The following is a 13,987-nucleotide window of genomic DNA, read 5'->3' as shown; positions in this document are numbered from 1 at the left end:
TCTCTGCATGCTCACCCACTACCTCCCCTAATGCTTGGTAACTGCAGTTCCAAGGCCAAGGTTTTTCTTTCAGACTGTTTATTCATTTGTTTGTCTCTATATATCACATTGTCAGCAAGATCATCTGGTATATGTCCTCATTTCAGCAAAAAAAGTTTGCTACTCAATGTAGCAAAAGATTTCATCTTACAACTATGTATATAGATGACAAGCTTTATTCATGCTGCAGGATCTATCAATATTTTCTATGACCAGTACTAACCCATTTTGAGATGGATCACACTTTATGTAAACCCATTTATGTAGCTGATAAACATTTGAATTTTTCTGTTAAGTAGATGATAGTCATGAGTTTTCTGTGAACAGTTGTGTGACATTTTATATGGATAGGCTTTCACTTCCCTTGCTTCAAAGCTGAAGTCAATAATATAGGAGTTAAAGATCCTTCCTTGTCCTTCTCTTGGGTCCATTACTGCATCATATGGGAACTGTTAAACCTTTCTAAATGGCAGACTATTTTCCAAGCAGGCTAAGACCATTTCACATTGCTACCAGCTACATATGAAGTTCCAGTTTCTTCAGATGTTATCTCCTGTCTTTTATTTAACTATACAGGTCTAAAATGTTGTCTCATCCTCATTGACATAAATTCCCCAAACTGATAGTAAACATCTTCTCATATGCTTACTGGTCATGTGTGTGTCTTTTAAGAAACTCAAACCCTCCACCAATATTTAAATCATCTTTCTGAATCCTGAGCTCTAAGAGCACTTAAATATTTTTGTTTTTGGGCACACCTAGCAGTGTTCAGGGGTTACTCTTGGCTCTGCACTCAGATATCACTCCTGGCAGCACAGAGGACCATATGGGATGCCAGGCTTTGAATCACTGTTCACCCTGGATCAGCTGCCTCCAAGGCAAACACCTGCTGCTGTGCTAGCTCTCTGACCCCCATTTACTTTTTTTGTTTGTTTGTTTGTTTGTTTTTTGGGCCTCATCTAATGACGCTCAGGGGTTACTCTCCTGCATTTGCGCTCAGAAATCGCTCCTGGCTTGGGGGATCATAAGAGACGCTGGTGGATTGAACCATGGTCTGTTTCAGGCTAGCGTGGGCAAGGCAGATGCCTTACTCCTTGTGCCACTGCTCCGGTCCCCCACTTACATATTTTTGATGGAAGCCCCTTACCAAATAAGGAACAAAAATGAATTTTCTCTCAGTTTGTGGATTGTCCTATCAAATTATCTTTATAGGTAAGATGATGATGTAAGAACAAAAGTATTTTGATTTTGATTAAATCCAATTTAATTCCCCTTTATCTCTCTGCACTTTTGACATTGTACCTAACAAAATGTTGCACAATCCAAACTCACTAATAATTTTGCTCATGTAATCTCCTAAAACTTTCCATCTGAACAGTAACATTTAGGTATATGTTGACACAATTTTTGTGAACTGTGGAAGATAAGGATTCAACTCACTCTTTCACTTGTGGATATCCAGTTTTCCCAGTACCATTTGTTGAAAACATTACTCTTTTACCATTGGGTTGTCTTGGCATCCTAGTCCAAAATAACTGACCACAAGGAGCAGTATAGAAAACAGAGCAGGGAAAGTACTGTCTTTTGCATATAAGCAACATGGGATTGATCCCTGGCACCACAGAGGGTCTCCTGAGCCCTGCCATGGATAATCCCTGAGCACAGAGGCAGGAGTGAGCTCTGAGCATTGCTGGATTTGGCTCCCAGAACAAAATTAAAATAAATAGACTGCAAATGTGAGTTAATACCTGTTTTCTTTTTTCTGTTTCACTAACCTGAGTGTTTATCCTTATAAACTATAATACTGTCTTCTGTAGTTGGTTTTAGAATAGGGAAATGTTTTATCAGGAGTGTTATGGCTATTCTTGGTCTTTTAAATTTCCATGACAACTCTAGAATAAGCTTGCTAAGACCACAAAGATAATAGTTAAGATTTTGATAGATTATACTGAATCTTAAAATCAATATGGAGAATACTGACAATTCAGGACTAATTTTCATGACCATGTAGTATCTTTCCACTTACTACATTTCTTTTTTTTATGATAATATTTCTTTTTTTTAAAATTATCTTTATTTAAATACCGTGATTACAAATATGATTATAGTTGTAAGATTATAGTCATGTAAAGAACACCCCCCTTCACCAGTGCAACATTCCCACCACCAATTTCCAAGATCTCCCTCCTCCCCACCCCACCCACACCTGTACTCGAGATAGGCTTTCTACTTCCCTCATCCATTAACATTGTCATGATAGTTTTCAGTGTAGTTATTTCTCTAACTGCACTTATCACTCTATGTGGTGAGCTTCATGTCATGAGCTGCACCTACCAGCCCTCATCTCTCTTGTCTCTGAGATACTGTTAAAAATGTCTTCCATTTTTTTTTTTTGGGGGTTTTTGGGCCACACCCGTTTGACGCTCAGGGGTTACTCCTGGCTATGTGCTCAGAAATCGCCCCTGGCTTGGGGGGACCATATGGGACGCCGGGGGATCGAACCGCGGTCCTTCCTTGGCTAGCGCTTGCAAGGCAGACACCTTACCTCCAGCGCCACCTACCCGGCCCCTTCCATTTTTCTTAAAACCCATAGATGAGTGAAACCATTCTGCATTTTTCTCTCTCCCTCTGACTTACTTCACTCAGCATAATAGATTCCATGTACATCCATATATAGGAAAATTTCATGACTTCATCTCTCCTGACAGCTGCATAGTATTCCATTGTGTATATGTACCACAGTTTCTTTAGCCACTCATCTGTTGAAGGGCACCTTGGTTGTTTCCAGAGTCTGGCTATTGTAAACAGCACTGCAATGAATATAGGTGTGAGGAAGGGATTTTTGTATTGTATTTTTGTTTTCCTCGGGTATATTCCTAGGAGTGGTATAGCTGGATGGTATGGGAGCTCAATTTCCAGTTTGTGGAGGAATCTCCATATTGCGTTCCATAAAGGTTGTACTAGACAGCATTCCCACCAGCAGTGAAAAAGAGTTCCTTTCTCTCCACAACCCCACCAGCACTGCTTGTTTTCCTTTTTTGTGATGTGTGCCAATCTCAGTGGCGTGAGGTGGTACCTCATAGTAGTTTTAATTTGCATCTCCCTGATGATTAGTGATGTTGAGCATCTTATCATGTGCCTTTTGGCCATTTACATTTCCTCTTTTACAAAGTGTCTGTTCATTTCTTCTCCCCAATTTTTCATGGGGTTAGATGTTTTTTTCCTTGTATAGTTCTGTCAGTACTTTGTATATTTTGGATATTAGTCCTTTATCTGATGAGTATTGGGTGAATAATTTCTCCCACTCAGTGGGTGGCTTTTGTATTCTGGGCACTATCTCCTTTGAGATGTAAAGCTTCTCAGCTTAATATAGTCCCATCTGTTTATCTCTGCTTCCACTTGTTTTGAGAGTGCTGTTTCCTCCTTAAAGATGACTTTAGTCTCAATGTCACAGAGTGTTTTACCTACATGTTGTTCTATATACCTTATAGTTTCAGATCTGATATCAAGGTCTTTAATCCATTTGGATTTTACCTTCGTACATGGGGTTAGCGGGGGGGGGGGGGTGTCTGAGTTTGCTTTTTTGCAAGTGGCTAACCAGTTGTGCCAACACCACTTGTTGAATAGGCTTTCCTTGCTCCATTTAGTATTTCTTGCTCCTTTTATCAAAAACTATATATATCTGAGGAACATTCTCTGAGTACTCAAGCCTATTCCACTGATCTGAGGGTCTATCTTTATTCCAATACCATGCTGTTTTGATAACAATTGCTTTGTAATACAGCTTAAAATTGGGGAAAGTAATGCCTCCCATATTCCTTTCCCAAGGAGTGCTTTAGCTATTTGAGGGTGTTTATTGTTCCAAATGAATTTCAGAAGTGTTTGATTCACTTCTTTGAAGAATGTCATGGGTATCTTTAGAGGAATAGCGTTAAATCTGTACAATGCTTTTGGAAGTATTGCCATTTTAATGATGTTGATCCTGCCAATCCATGAGCAAGGTATGTGCTTCCATTTCCGCGTGTCCTCTCTTATTTCTTGGCACAGTGTTCTGTAGTTTTCTTTGTATAGATCCTTCACATCTTTAGTCAGGTTGACTCCAAGATATTTGAGTTTGTGTGGCACTAATGTGAATGACATTGTTCTCTTAATGTCCATTTCTTTCCTATCATTATTGGTGTATAGAAAGGCCATTGATTTTTGTGTGTTAATTTTGTAGCCTGCCACTTTGCTATATAAATCTATTATTTCTAGAAGCTTTTTGGTAGAGTCTTTAGGGTTTTCTAAGTAGAGTATCATGTCATCTGCAAACAGTGAGAGCTTGACTCATATAACCTTCCACGGCTGAATAAAGAAGATGTAGCATATCTAAACACCCCCATCACTATTGAGGAAATTAAAACCATAATAAAAAATGCCCAAAAACAAAAGCCCAGGCCCTGATGGATTCACGAATGAATTCTTTCAAATTCTTTCAAAAAAAGTAGTTCCTTTCAAGAGGAACTACTACCAATCATGGCCAGGCTCTTTTATGAAATTGAAAAAACAGGAACACTTCCAAATAGCTTTTATGAAGCCAATATCACCTTAATATCAAAACCAGATAGAGATGCTGCCAAAAAAGAAAATTACAGACCAATATCCCTGATGAACACAGATGCAAAGATCCTCAACAAAATCTTGGCAAACAGGATCCAATGCCTCATCAGCAAGATCATTCACTATGATCAAGTTGGTTTCATCCCAGGAATGCAAGGCTGGTTTAACATCCATAAATCTATCAACATAATACACAACATCAACAACAAGAAAAATAAAAATCACATGGTCATATCAATAGACACAGAAAAAGCATTTGATAAGGTTCAACACCCATTCTTGATTAAAACTCTCAGCAAGATAGGAATAAAAGGAAACTTTCTCAATATAGTTAAGGCCATCTACCACAGCCAATGGCAAATATTATCCTCAATGGAGAAAAACTAAAAGCCTTCCCTCTAAATTCTGGTACAAGACAAGGCTGTCCTCTCTCACCACTCCTATTAAACATAGTACTGTAAGTACCTGCTATAGCGATTAGGCAAGAAAAAGGTATCAAGGGAATCCAGATAGGAAAGGAAGAAGTCCACTTACTACATTTCTATTTAGATGTGTTTCATAGATGTTTTACAGTTTTTGGTATATAATTTGTGTACTTTAAAAAATTACTTCTATGCATAAAGTTTTTTCTGATATTATTAGAAATAGAATGTTTCATTCATTTCATTTTCAGTTTATTTACTACAAGTATAGAAATCCAATTTATTTTTATATTGACCTCTGTCCCACAAATGTACTTTATTATTATTTCTAGTTGTTTAACTGAATTATTAGTATTTTCCATTAATAACATCATATATCTGTCAACAGAAATAGTTTTCTTCATCCTTTCCAATCCAGATACCTTTGATTTCACTTTGTGGCCTAATTTCTCTAATCAGAAATACCTGTACAATGTCTAATTCAAGTGAAATATTTGCCCTGATATTACCCATGGGCAAAGCATTTATAAATCATTAGATTCAATTTGCTCAAAAAGATTTTTTGTTTGGGGCCGGAGTGATAGCGCAGCAGTAGGGCGTTTGCCTTGCACACGCCAACCTAGAATGGAGCATGGTTTGATCCCTGGTGTCCCATATGGTCCCCCAAGCCAGGAGCAATTTCTGAGTGCATAGCTAGGAGTAACCCCTGAGTGTCACCGGGTGTGGCCCAAAATACAAAAAAAATATTTTTTGTTTGATTCACATTCACAAGAGCTGGACATGCAGTTTTCTTTAGTTGAGGTGGATCTGTGTGGTTCCTCTATGAGGAACCTCTGACCTCCCAGAATAATAGAGGAAATGTTCTCTCCTCTTTTACTTTTGGAAGTATTTGTTGAGAGTTGATATTGTTATTATTTGAATATTTGATGAATTCATTTATGAACACTACCTGGATCCTTCTTTCTGGATAGTTGGTTAATTAAATCTTCTTTTTGGGGCGGGAGGGGGGGAGGAGGCCACACCCTGCAGCCTTCAGGGGTTGATCCTGGCTCTACGCTTACTCCTGGCAGGTTTGGAGGACCATCCAGGATGCCGGGGATTGAAGCTAGATTGGCTGCATGCCAGGCAAATGCCCTAGCTGCTATGTCACTCAGGCCCCCACTAATTAAATCTTTTTAGCTATCATGTGTTTATTCATATTTATATTTTTGGTTTGGAAGCTTCATTTTTTTCCTTTTTGGTTTTTGAGCCACACCAGTGATGCTCAAGGATTACTCCTGGCTCTACCCTCAGGAATTACTTCTGGTGGTACTGGAAGGACCATATGGGATGCCGGGGATCGAATCTGGGTCAACAGCACCTTATCTGCTGTACAATCAATCTCTGCAGCCTCTTCATTTTTGTTGTTGTTGTTTATGTTTTTTGGCTACACTCAGTGATGCTCAAAAGTGTTACTTCTGGCTCTGTACTCAGGGATCATTTGGGCAGGGTTCAAGGAACCAACTTGGTTAGTCATGTGTAAGACAACATCCTACACACTGCACTATCTCTGGCCTCTTATTTCAATGTTGTTTTTTTTTTATAGAATGTTTCATTAGAGGAGACTTACTTTCTTCCTCAAGTACTCTGTGGAGCTTTACTAGTAATTAATTCTCACTTTTTTTATCTGAAAATTTTAGAAGTTTCCTTTATAAAAGACAGTTCCCAGTTATCAGTTCTGTCTTCACTCTGAATATGTCATCCAACTGCCTTTGGATCTCTATGTCTGGAGAGAAATCAACTGCACATTATTTTGGAATTCCCTTTATACATATGATGAGTGGTTGGTCTCTTCCTTATTTCAAGTTTTTCCTTGTCTGGTCACTTTAGCCACTTTTAGTGGTAAAATGACCTTATAGCAGAGATCTCTTTTCTTGCAAGTCTTTAATTTGCAATGTTCTTTCATCAGATGTGGTGCATTTTAATCCATTACAGTGGGAATATTTTCTGTTCTTTTTATGTCTCCTATTCAGTACTGCCCTGCCATGTAGCCTATGATAGATGCTGAGATACTGAATAGCAATCTACTAAACACACACAGTCATCAACCCTTACTTAGTACAAAGCTTCTAATGAGAACACACAAGCAGTATGTGAGGAGCCTGAGGATGATAATAATTTAAGAGGGGTAAGGTCCAGATACAGTACTAATGTGAATTCAATTGCATATGTTTCCTTAACAGACATTTACAATGCAGTAAAATTAGGTTAGGAATCATATGCTATGATACATAGCATAAAATAAGATTTGGGAGCTGAGTGATAGGACAGTGGGTAAGGTGCTTGTCTTGCACGTGACTAAACCAGGATCAACCCCCAATTGCCCATATGGTCTTATACAGCCAGTCAAGAATGATCTCTGAGCACAGAGCCAGGAGTAAGCCCTGGGCACCACTGGCATTACCTCAAAAGGGGAAATTTTTTTTATTTAAAAAAAAAGAGCTAAGGAAAGCATCACAAAGGATGAGGTATCATACATAAAAGATCAGGAGAAGCAGCACCGGCAGCAGGGAGTGGTGAAAGTGGAATTTTAAAGAAACAGAGGCACACCCTGTGTTCCACTGTGCAGAAATAAGAGAGAAGGGAGCCTGTGGGAGAAGTTGGAGCAGCCAGGGTCACATGCATCAAGATGCAGAATGTTTGAAGCAGTGAGGCATGGACCATGATGCACAAAGAATAAAAGAGGGAGAAACCTGCTCTGCATAGGATCCAATTCAGGAGCCAGCCCTGAAGAGGTCTTCTACTATAGGATAAAGAAACAGGCCAGGACACTGATGGCTCACTGTCAGCTAGTACGACACCCTTCTGCTCTAAGTTGGAATGTAACAGTACATTTACTCACTAAAAAGGAAGACTTTTTATGTCAAGACTTTAGGTGGTTCCCAGAGAAATAATAAAGAAATACTTACGTCTTGAGTCAGTTCTTTCATTTGTAAAATGAGAACAGTAATATTAATCTTGCCAGTTTATTATACAGACTAGAAAGAGAGGAGCTCCTAGTGCATGTGCCAGGGTAGACATTAAGGGTCACTCCCCCACCTCCCTCAAGAATTCTGGCTCAGGAGATACCAGAGAAAAGGGAATATGGGAAAATTTGGTTCATTTTGGGATGATGTGATAAGAATGCTGGAGAATGAAATTACTTTAGGAATATACTTTTGAAACAAGATAAAATGTATATAGTAAACTCTCTAAATGATAACAAAAGAGCCAAGTTAGCTGATGATGTGTTTTGTTTCCCACCCTCAGATGATAAACTTTTCACACACAAAAAAGTTAGTCTTATATAGCAAACAAAATCTTGAAGACAAAAAACCCAAATCCCACTCATTAAAAATAACTAGTTTCACTTTACAGATTTATGTCCAAATATTTTCAATAGAATAATTTGAAGTCTTTTCTCTTCTACTTTACAGTGTTGTTTTAGTCCAGATCAAATGGATGCTGGGTTAATAAGCACATTACAAAGGCATTCACTTTTGTAAAAGCAAAAGTAAAAAATAAAATTAAACAAACTATTTATATACACTTAAAATAGAGCAATTCATCATAATTTGACACACACACAAACACACACACACACACACACACATATATATATATATACTCTAAATCTTAGAGTATTGCATTTGAAATTTTTTTTGTTTTGTTTTGTTTTGTTTGTTTTTTTTTTTAATGCATAATTTTTTTTATTTAAACACCTTGATTACATACATGATTGTGTTTGGGTTTCAGTCATAAAAGGAACACCACCCATCACCAGTGCAACATTCCCATCACCCAAGTCCCAAATCTCCCTCCTCCCCACCCAACCCCCGCCTGTACCCTAAACAGGCTCTACATTTCCCTCATACATTCTCAATATTAGGACAGTTCAAAATGTAGTTATTTCTCTAACTAAACTCATCACTCTTTGTGGTGAGCTTCCTGAGGTGAGCTGGAACTTCCAGCTCTTTTCTCTTTTGTGTCTGAAAATTATTATTACAAGGGTGTCTTTCATTTTTCTTAAAACCCATAGATGAGTGAGACCATTCTGCGTTTTTCTCTCTCTCTCTCTGACTTATTTCACTCAGCATAATAGATTCCATGTACATCCATGTATAGGAAAATTTCATGACTTCATCTCTCCTGACAGCTGCATAATATTCCATTGTGTATATGTACCACAGTTTCTTTAGCCATTCGTCTGTTGAAGGGCATCTTGGTTGTTTCCAGAGTCTTGCTATGGTAAATAGAGCTGCAATGAATATAGGTGTAAGGAAGGGGTTTTTGTATTGTATTTTTGTGTTCCTAGGGTATATTCCTAGGAGTGGTATAGCTGGATCGTATGGGAGCTCGATTTCCAGTTTTTGGAGGAATCTCCATATCGCTTTCCATAAAGGTTGAACTAGACAGCATTCCCACCAGCAGTGGATAAGAGTTCCTTTCTCTCCACATCCCCGCCAACACTGTTTATTCTCATTCTTTGTGATGTGTGCCATTCTCTGGGGTGTGAGGTGGTATCTCATCGTTGTTTTCATTTGCATCTCCCTGATGATTAGTGATGTGGAACATTTTTTCATGTGTCTTTTGGCCATGTGTATTTCTTCTTTGTCAAAGTGTCTGTTCATTTCTTCTCCCCATTTTTTGATGGGGTTAGATGTTTTTTTCTTGTAAAGTTCTGTCAGTGCCTTGTATATTTTGGAGATTAGCCCCTTATCTGATGGGTATTGGGTGAATAGTTTCTCCCACTCAGTGGGTGGCTCTTGTATCCTGGGCACTATTTCCTTTGAGGTGCAGAAGCTTCTCAGCTTGATATATTCCCATCTGTTAATCTCTGCTTTCACTTGCTTGGAGAGTGCAGTTTCCTCCTTGAAGATGCCTGTAATGTCCTGGAGTGTTTTGCCTATGTGCTGTTCTATATATCTTATGGTTTTGGGGCTGATATCGAGGTCTTTAATCCATTTGGATTTTACCTTTGTACATGATGTTAGCTGGGGGTCTAAGTTTAATTTTTTGCAAGTGGCTATCCAATTGTGCCAACACCACTTGTTGAAGAGGCTTTCCCTGCTCCATTTAGGATTTCCTGCTCCTTTATCAAAAATTAGGTGGTTGTATCTCTGGGGAACATTTTCTGAGTATTCAAGCCTATTCCACTGATCTGAGGACCTATCCTTATTCCAATACCATGCTGTTTTGATAACTGTTGCTTTGTAGTACAGTTTAAAGTTGGGGAAAGTAATTTCTCCCATATTCTTTTTCCCAATGATTGCTTTAGCTATTTGAGGGTGTTTATTGTTCCAAATGAATTTCAAAAGTGTCTGATCCACTTCTTTGAAGAATGTCACGGGTATCTTTAGAGGGATGGCATTAAATCTGTATAATGCCTTGGGGAGTATTGCCATTTTGATGATGTTAATCCTGCCAATCCATGAGCAGGGTATGCATTTCCATTTCCGTGTGTCCTCCCTTATTTCTTGGAGCAGAGTTTTATAGTTTTCTTTGTATAGGTCCTTCACATATTTAGTCAAGTTGATTCCAAGATACTTGAGTTTGTGTGGCACTATTGTGAATGGGGTTGTTTTCTTAATGTCCATTTCATCCTTATTACTATTGGTATATAGAAAGGCCATTGATTTTTGTGTGTTAATTTTGTAGCCTGCCACCTTGCTATATGAGTCTATTGTTTCTAGAAGCTTTTTGATAGAGTCTTTAGGGTTTTCTAAGTAGAGTATCATGTCATCTGCAAACAGTGAAAGCTTGACTTCTTCCTTTCCTATCTGGATTCCCTTGATATCCTTTTCTTGCCTAATCGCTATAGCAAGTACTTCCAGTGCTATGTTGAATAGGAGTGGTGAGAGAGGACAGCCTTGTCTTGTGCCAGAATTTAGAGGGAAGGCTTTCAGTTTTTCTCCATTGAGGATAATATTTGCCACTGGCTTGTGGTAGATGGCCTTCACTATATTGAGAAAGGTTCCCTCCATTCCCATCTTGCTGAGAGTTTTGATCAAGAATGGGTGTTGGACCTTATCAAATGCTTTCTCTGCATCTATTGATATGATCATGTGGTTTTTATTTTTCTTGTTATTGATGTTGTGTATTATGTTGATAGATTTACGGATGTTAAACCAGCCTTGCATTCCTGGGATGAAACCTACTTGATCGTAGTGGATGATCTTCTTAACGAGGCATTGAATCCTATTTGCCAGGATTTTGTTGAGGATCTTTGCATCTGCATTCATCAGTGATATTGGTCTGTAATTTTCTTTTTTGGTAGCGTCTCTGTCTGGTTTAGGTATCAAGGTGATGTTGGCTTCATAAAAGCTATTTGGAAGTGTTTCTGTTTGTTCAATTTCATGAAAGAGTCTTGCCAAGATTGGCAGTAGTTCCTCTTGGAAAGTTTGATAGAATTCATTAGTGAATCCATCTGGACCTGGGCTTTTGTTTTTCGGCAGACATTTGATTACTGTTTTAATTTCATCAATGGTGATGGGGGTGTTTAGATATGCTACATCCTCTTCCTTCAACCGTGGAAGATTATAAGAGTCCAAGAATTTATCCATTTCTTCCAGGTTCTCATTTTTAGTGGCGTAGAGTTTTTCAAAGTAGTTTCTGATTACCCTTTGAATCTCTGTCATATCAGTAGTGATCTCTCCTTTTTCATTCCTGATACGAGTTATCAAGTTTCTCTCTCTCTCTTTCTTTGTTAGGTTTGCCAGTGGTCTATCAATCTTGTTTATTTTTTCAAAGAACCAACTTCTGCTTTCGTTGATCTTTCGGATTGTTTTTTGAGTTTCCACTTCGTTGATTTCTGCTCTCAGCTTTGTTATTTCCTTCTGTCTTCCTATTCTTGGGTCCTTTTGTTGAGCATTTTCTAGTTCTATTAGCTGTGTCATTAAGCTACTCAGGTAAGCTCCTTCTTCCTTCCTGATGTGTGCTGCAAAGCTATAAATTTTCCTCTCAGTACTGCTTTTGCTGTGTCCCATAAGTTCTGAGAGTTTGTGTCTTTATTGTCATTTGTTTCCAGGAACCTTTTTATTTCCTCCTTGATTTCATCTCGGACCCACTGGTTATTGAGCATGAGGCTGTTTAACTTCCAGGTGTTAAAGTGTTTCTTCTGAGTCCCTTTGGAGTTCACAAATAATTTCAGAGCCTTGTGGTCAGCGAAGGTAGTCTGCAAAATTTCTATCCTCTTGATCTTATGGAGGTATGTTTTATGTGCCAGCATGTAGTCTATCCTGGAGAATGTCCCATGTACATTGGAGAAGAATGTGTATCCAGGTTTCTGGGGATGGAGTGTCCTATATATATCCACTAGGCCTCTTTCTTCCATTTCTCTCCTCAGGTCTAGTATATTCTTGTTGGGTTTCAGTCTGGTTGACCTGTCCAGTGTTGACAAAGCCGTGTTAAGGTCCCCCACAATTATTGTGTTGTTGTTGATATTATTTTTCAGATTTGTCAACAGTTGTATTAAATATTTTGCTGGCCCCTCATTCGGTGCATATATGTTTAGGAGAGTGAATTCTTCCTGCTCTACGTACTCCTTGATTAATATAAAATGTCCGTCTTTGTCCCTTACAACCTTCCTGAGTATAAAGTTTGCATTATCTGATATTAGTATGGCCACTCCAGCTTTTTTATGGGTGTTGTTTGCTTGGATAACTTTTCTCCAGCCTTTTATTTTGAGTCTATGTTTGTTCTGACTATTCAGGTGCGTTTCTTGTAGGCAGCAGAAGGTTGGATTGAGTTTTTTGATCCATTTAGCCACTCTGTGTCTCTTAACTGGTGCATTTAGTCCATTGACGTTGAGAGAAAGAATTGTCCTGGGATTTAACGCCATCTTTATTTCAAAATTTGGTGTGTCTTTTGGGTAGTCTTGTCTTAGATTAGGTCTTTCAGTTTTTCTCTTAAGACTGGTTTTGTGTCTGTGAAGTTTCTGAGCTGTTTTTTGTCTGTGAAACCATGTATTCTTCCATCAAACCGGAAAGTGAGTTTTGCTGGGTATAGTATTCTGGGTGAAGCATTCATTTCATTCAGTCTTGTTACAATATCCCACCACTGCTTTCTGGCATTGAGCGTTTCTGGTGACAGGTCTGCTGTAAATCTCAGGGAAGCTTGCTTGAACATGATTTCCCCTTTTGATCTTGCTGTTTTCAGAATTCTGTCTCTATCTGTGGGATTTGTCATTGTGACTAGGATGTGTCTTGGGGTGGTTTTTCTGGGGTCTCTTTTGGTTGGTACTCTTCGGGCATGCAGGATTTGATCACATATATTCTTTAGCTCTGGGAGTTTCTCTTTAATGATGTTCTTGACCATTGATTCTTCCTGGAAATTTTCTTCCTGGGTCTCTGGGACTCCAATGATTCTTAAGTTGTTTCTGTTGATCTTATCATAGACTTCTATTTTCGTCTGTTCCCATTCTTTGACTAATTTTTCCATTGTCTGCTCATTTGCTTTAAGTTTTTTTTCCAATCTCTCCTGCTGTATGGAATTGTTATGTATCTCATCTTCCACAGCACCAAGTCTATTCTCAGCTTCTGATACCCTGTCCCAGAGCTTATCCATTTTGTCATTCACTTCGTTTACTGACTTTTTCAGTCCTGTTAGTTGACATGTTATTTCAGTTTGGAGTTTTGTCATTTCTGCCTTCATATTTTCTTGGTTCTTATTAGTGTTCTGTTCAACTCGATCCATGGTTTCTTGGAGTCTGTTGAGCACCTTCCATATTGCTAGTCTAAAGTCCTTATCTGAGAGGTTGATTAGTTGTTCAGTCATTATCTGGTCCTCAGAATTGTCATCTTCATTCTCTATGTCTGATGCTGGCCTGCGTTGTTTCCCCATTGTCACACTTGTATTGTGGGTTTTTCTACGTGTTGTAGTGGTATTCATTGTCTATATGATGTAGGCAG

The 13,987-nt window shown here is 38.6% G+C and overlaps 1 protein-coding gene across 1 annotated transcript in view; it reads right to left on the bottom strand.

The window, feature by feature from the left end:
• The window catches only part of RANBP17 (RAN binding protein 17), a gene marked incomplete at its 5' end in the record, with an annotated part of 271,440 nt that overhangs the window by 181,464 nt on the left and 75,989 nt on the right, over positions 1-13,987 (bottom strand).

Source organism: Suncus etruscus, chromosome 6 (genome assembly GCF_024139225.1).
Source record: "Suncus etruscus isolate mSunEtr1 chromosome 6, mSunEtr1.pri.cur, whole genome shotgun sequence".
Classification (NCBI taxonomy): Eukaryota; Metazoa; Chordata; class Mammalia; order Eulipotyphla; family Soricidae; genus Suncus; species Suncus etruscus.
Note: the sequence above shows the minus strand (reverse complement) of the source record. Positions and strands in the feature narration are given on the sequence as shown.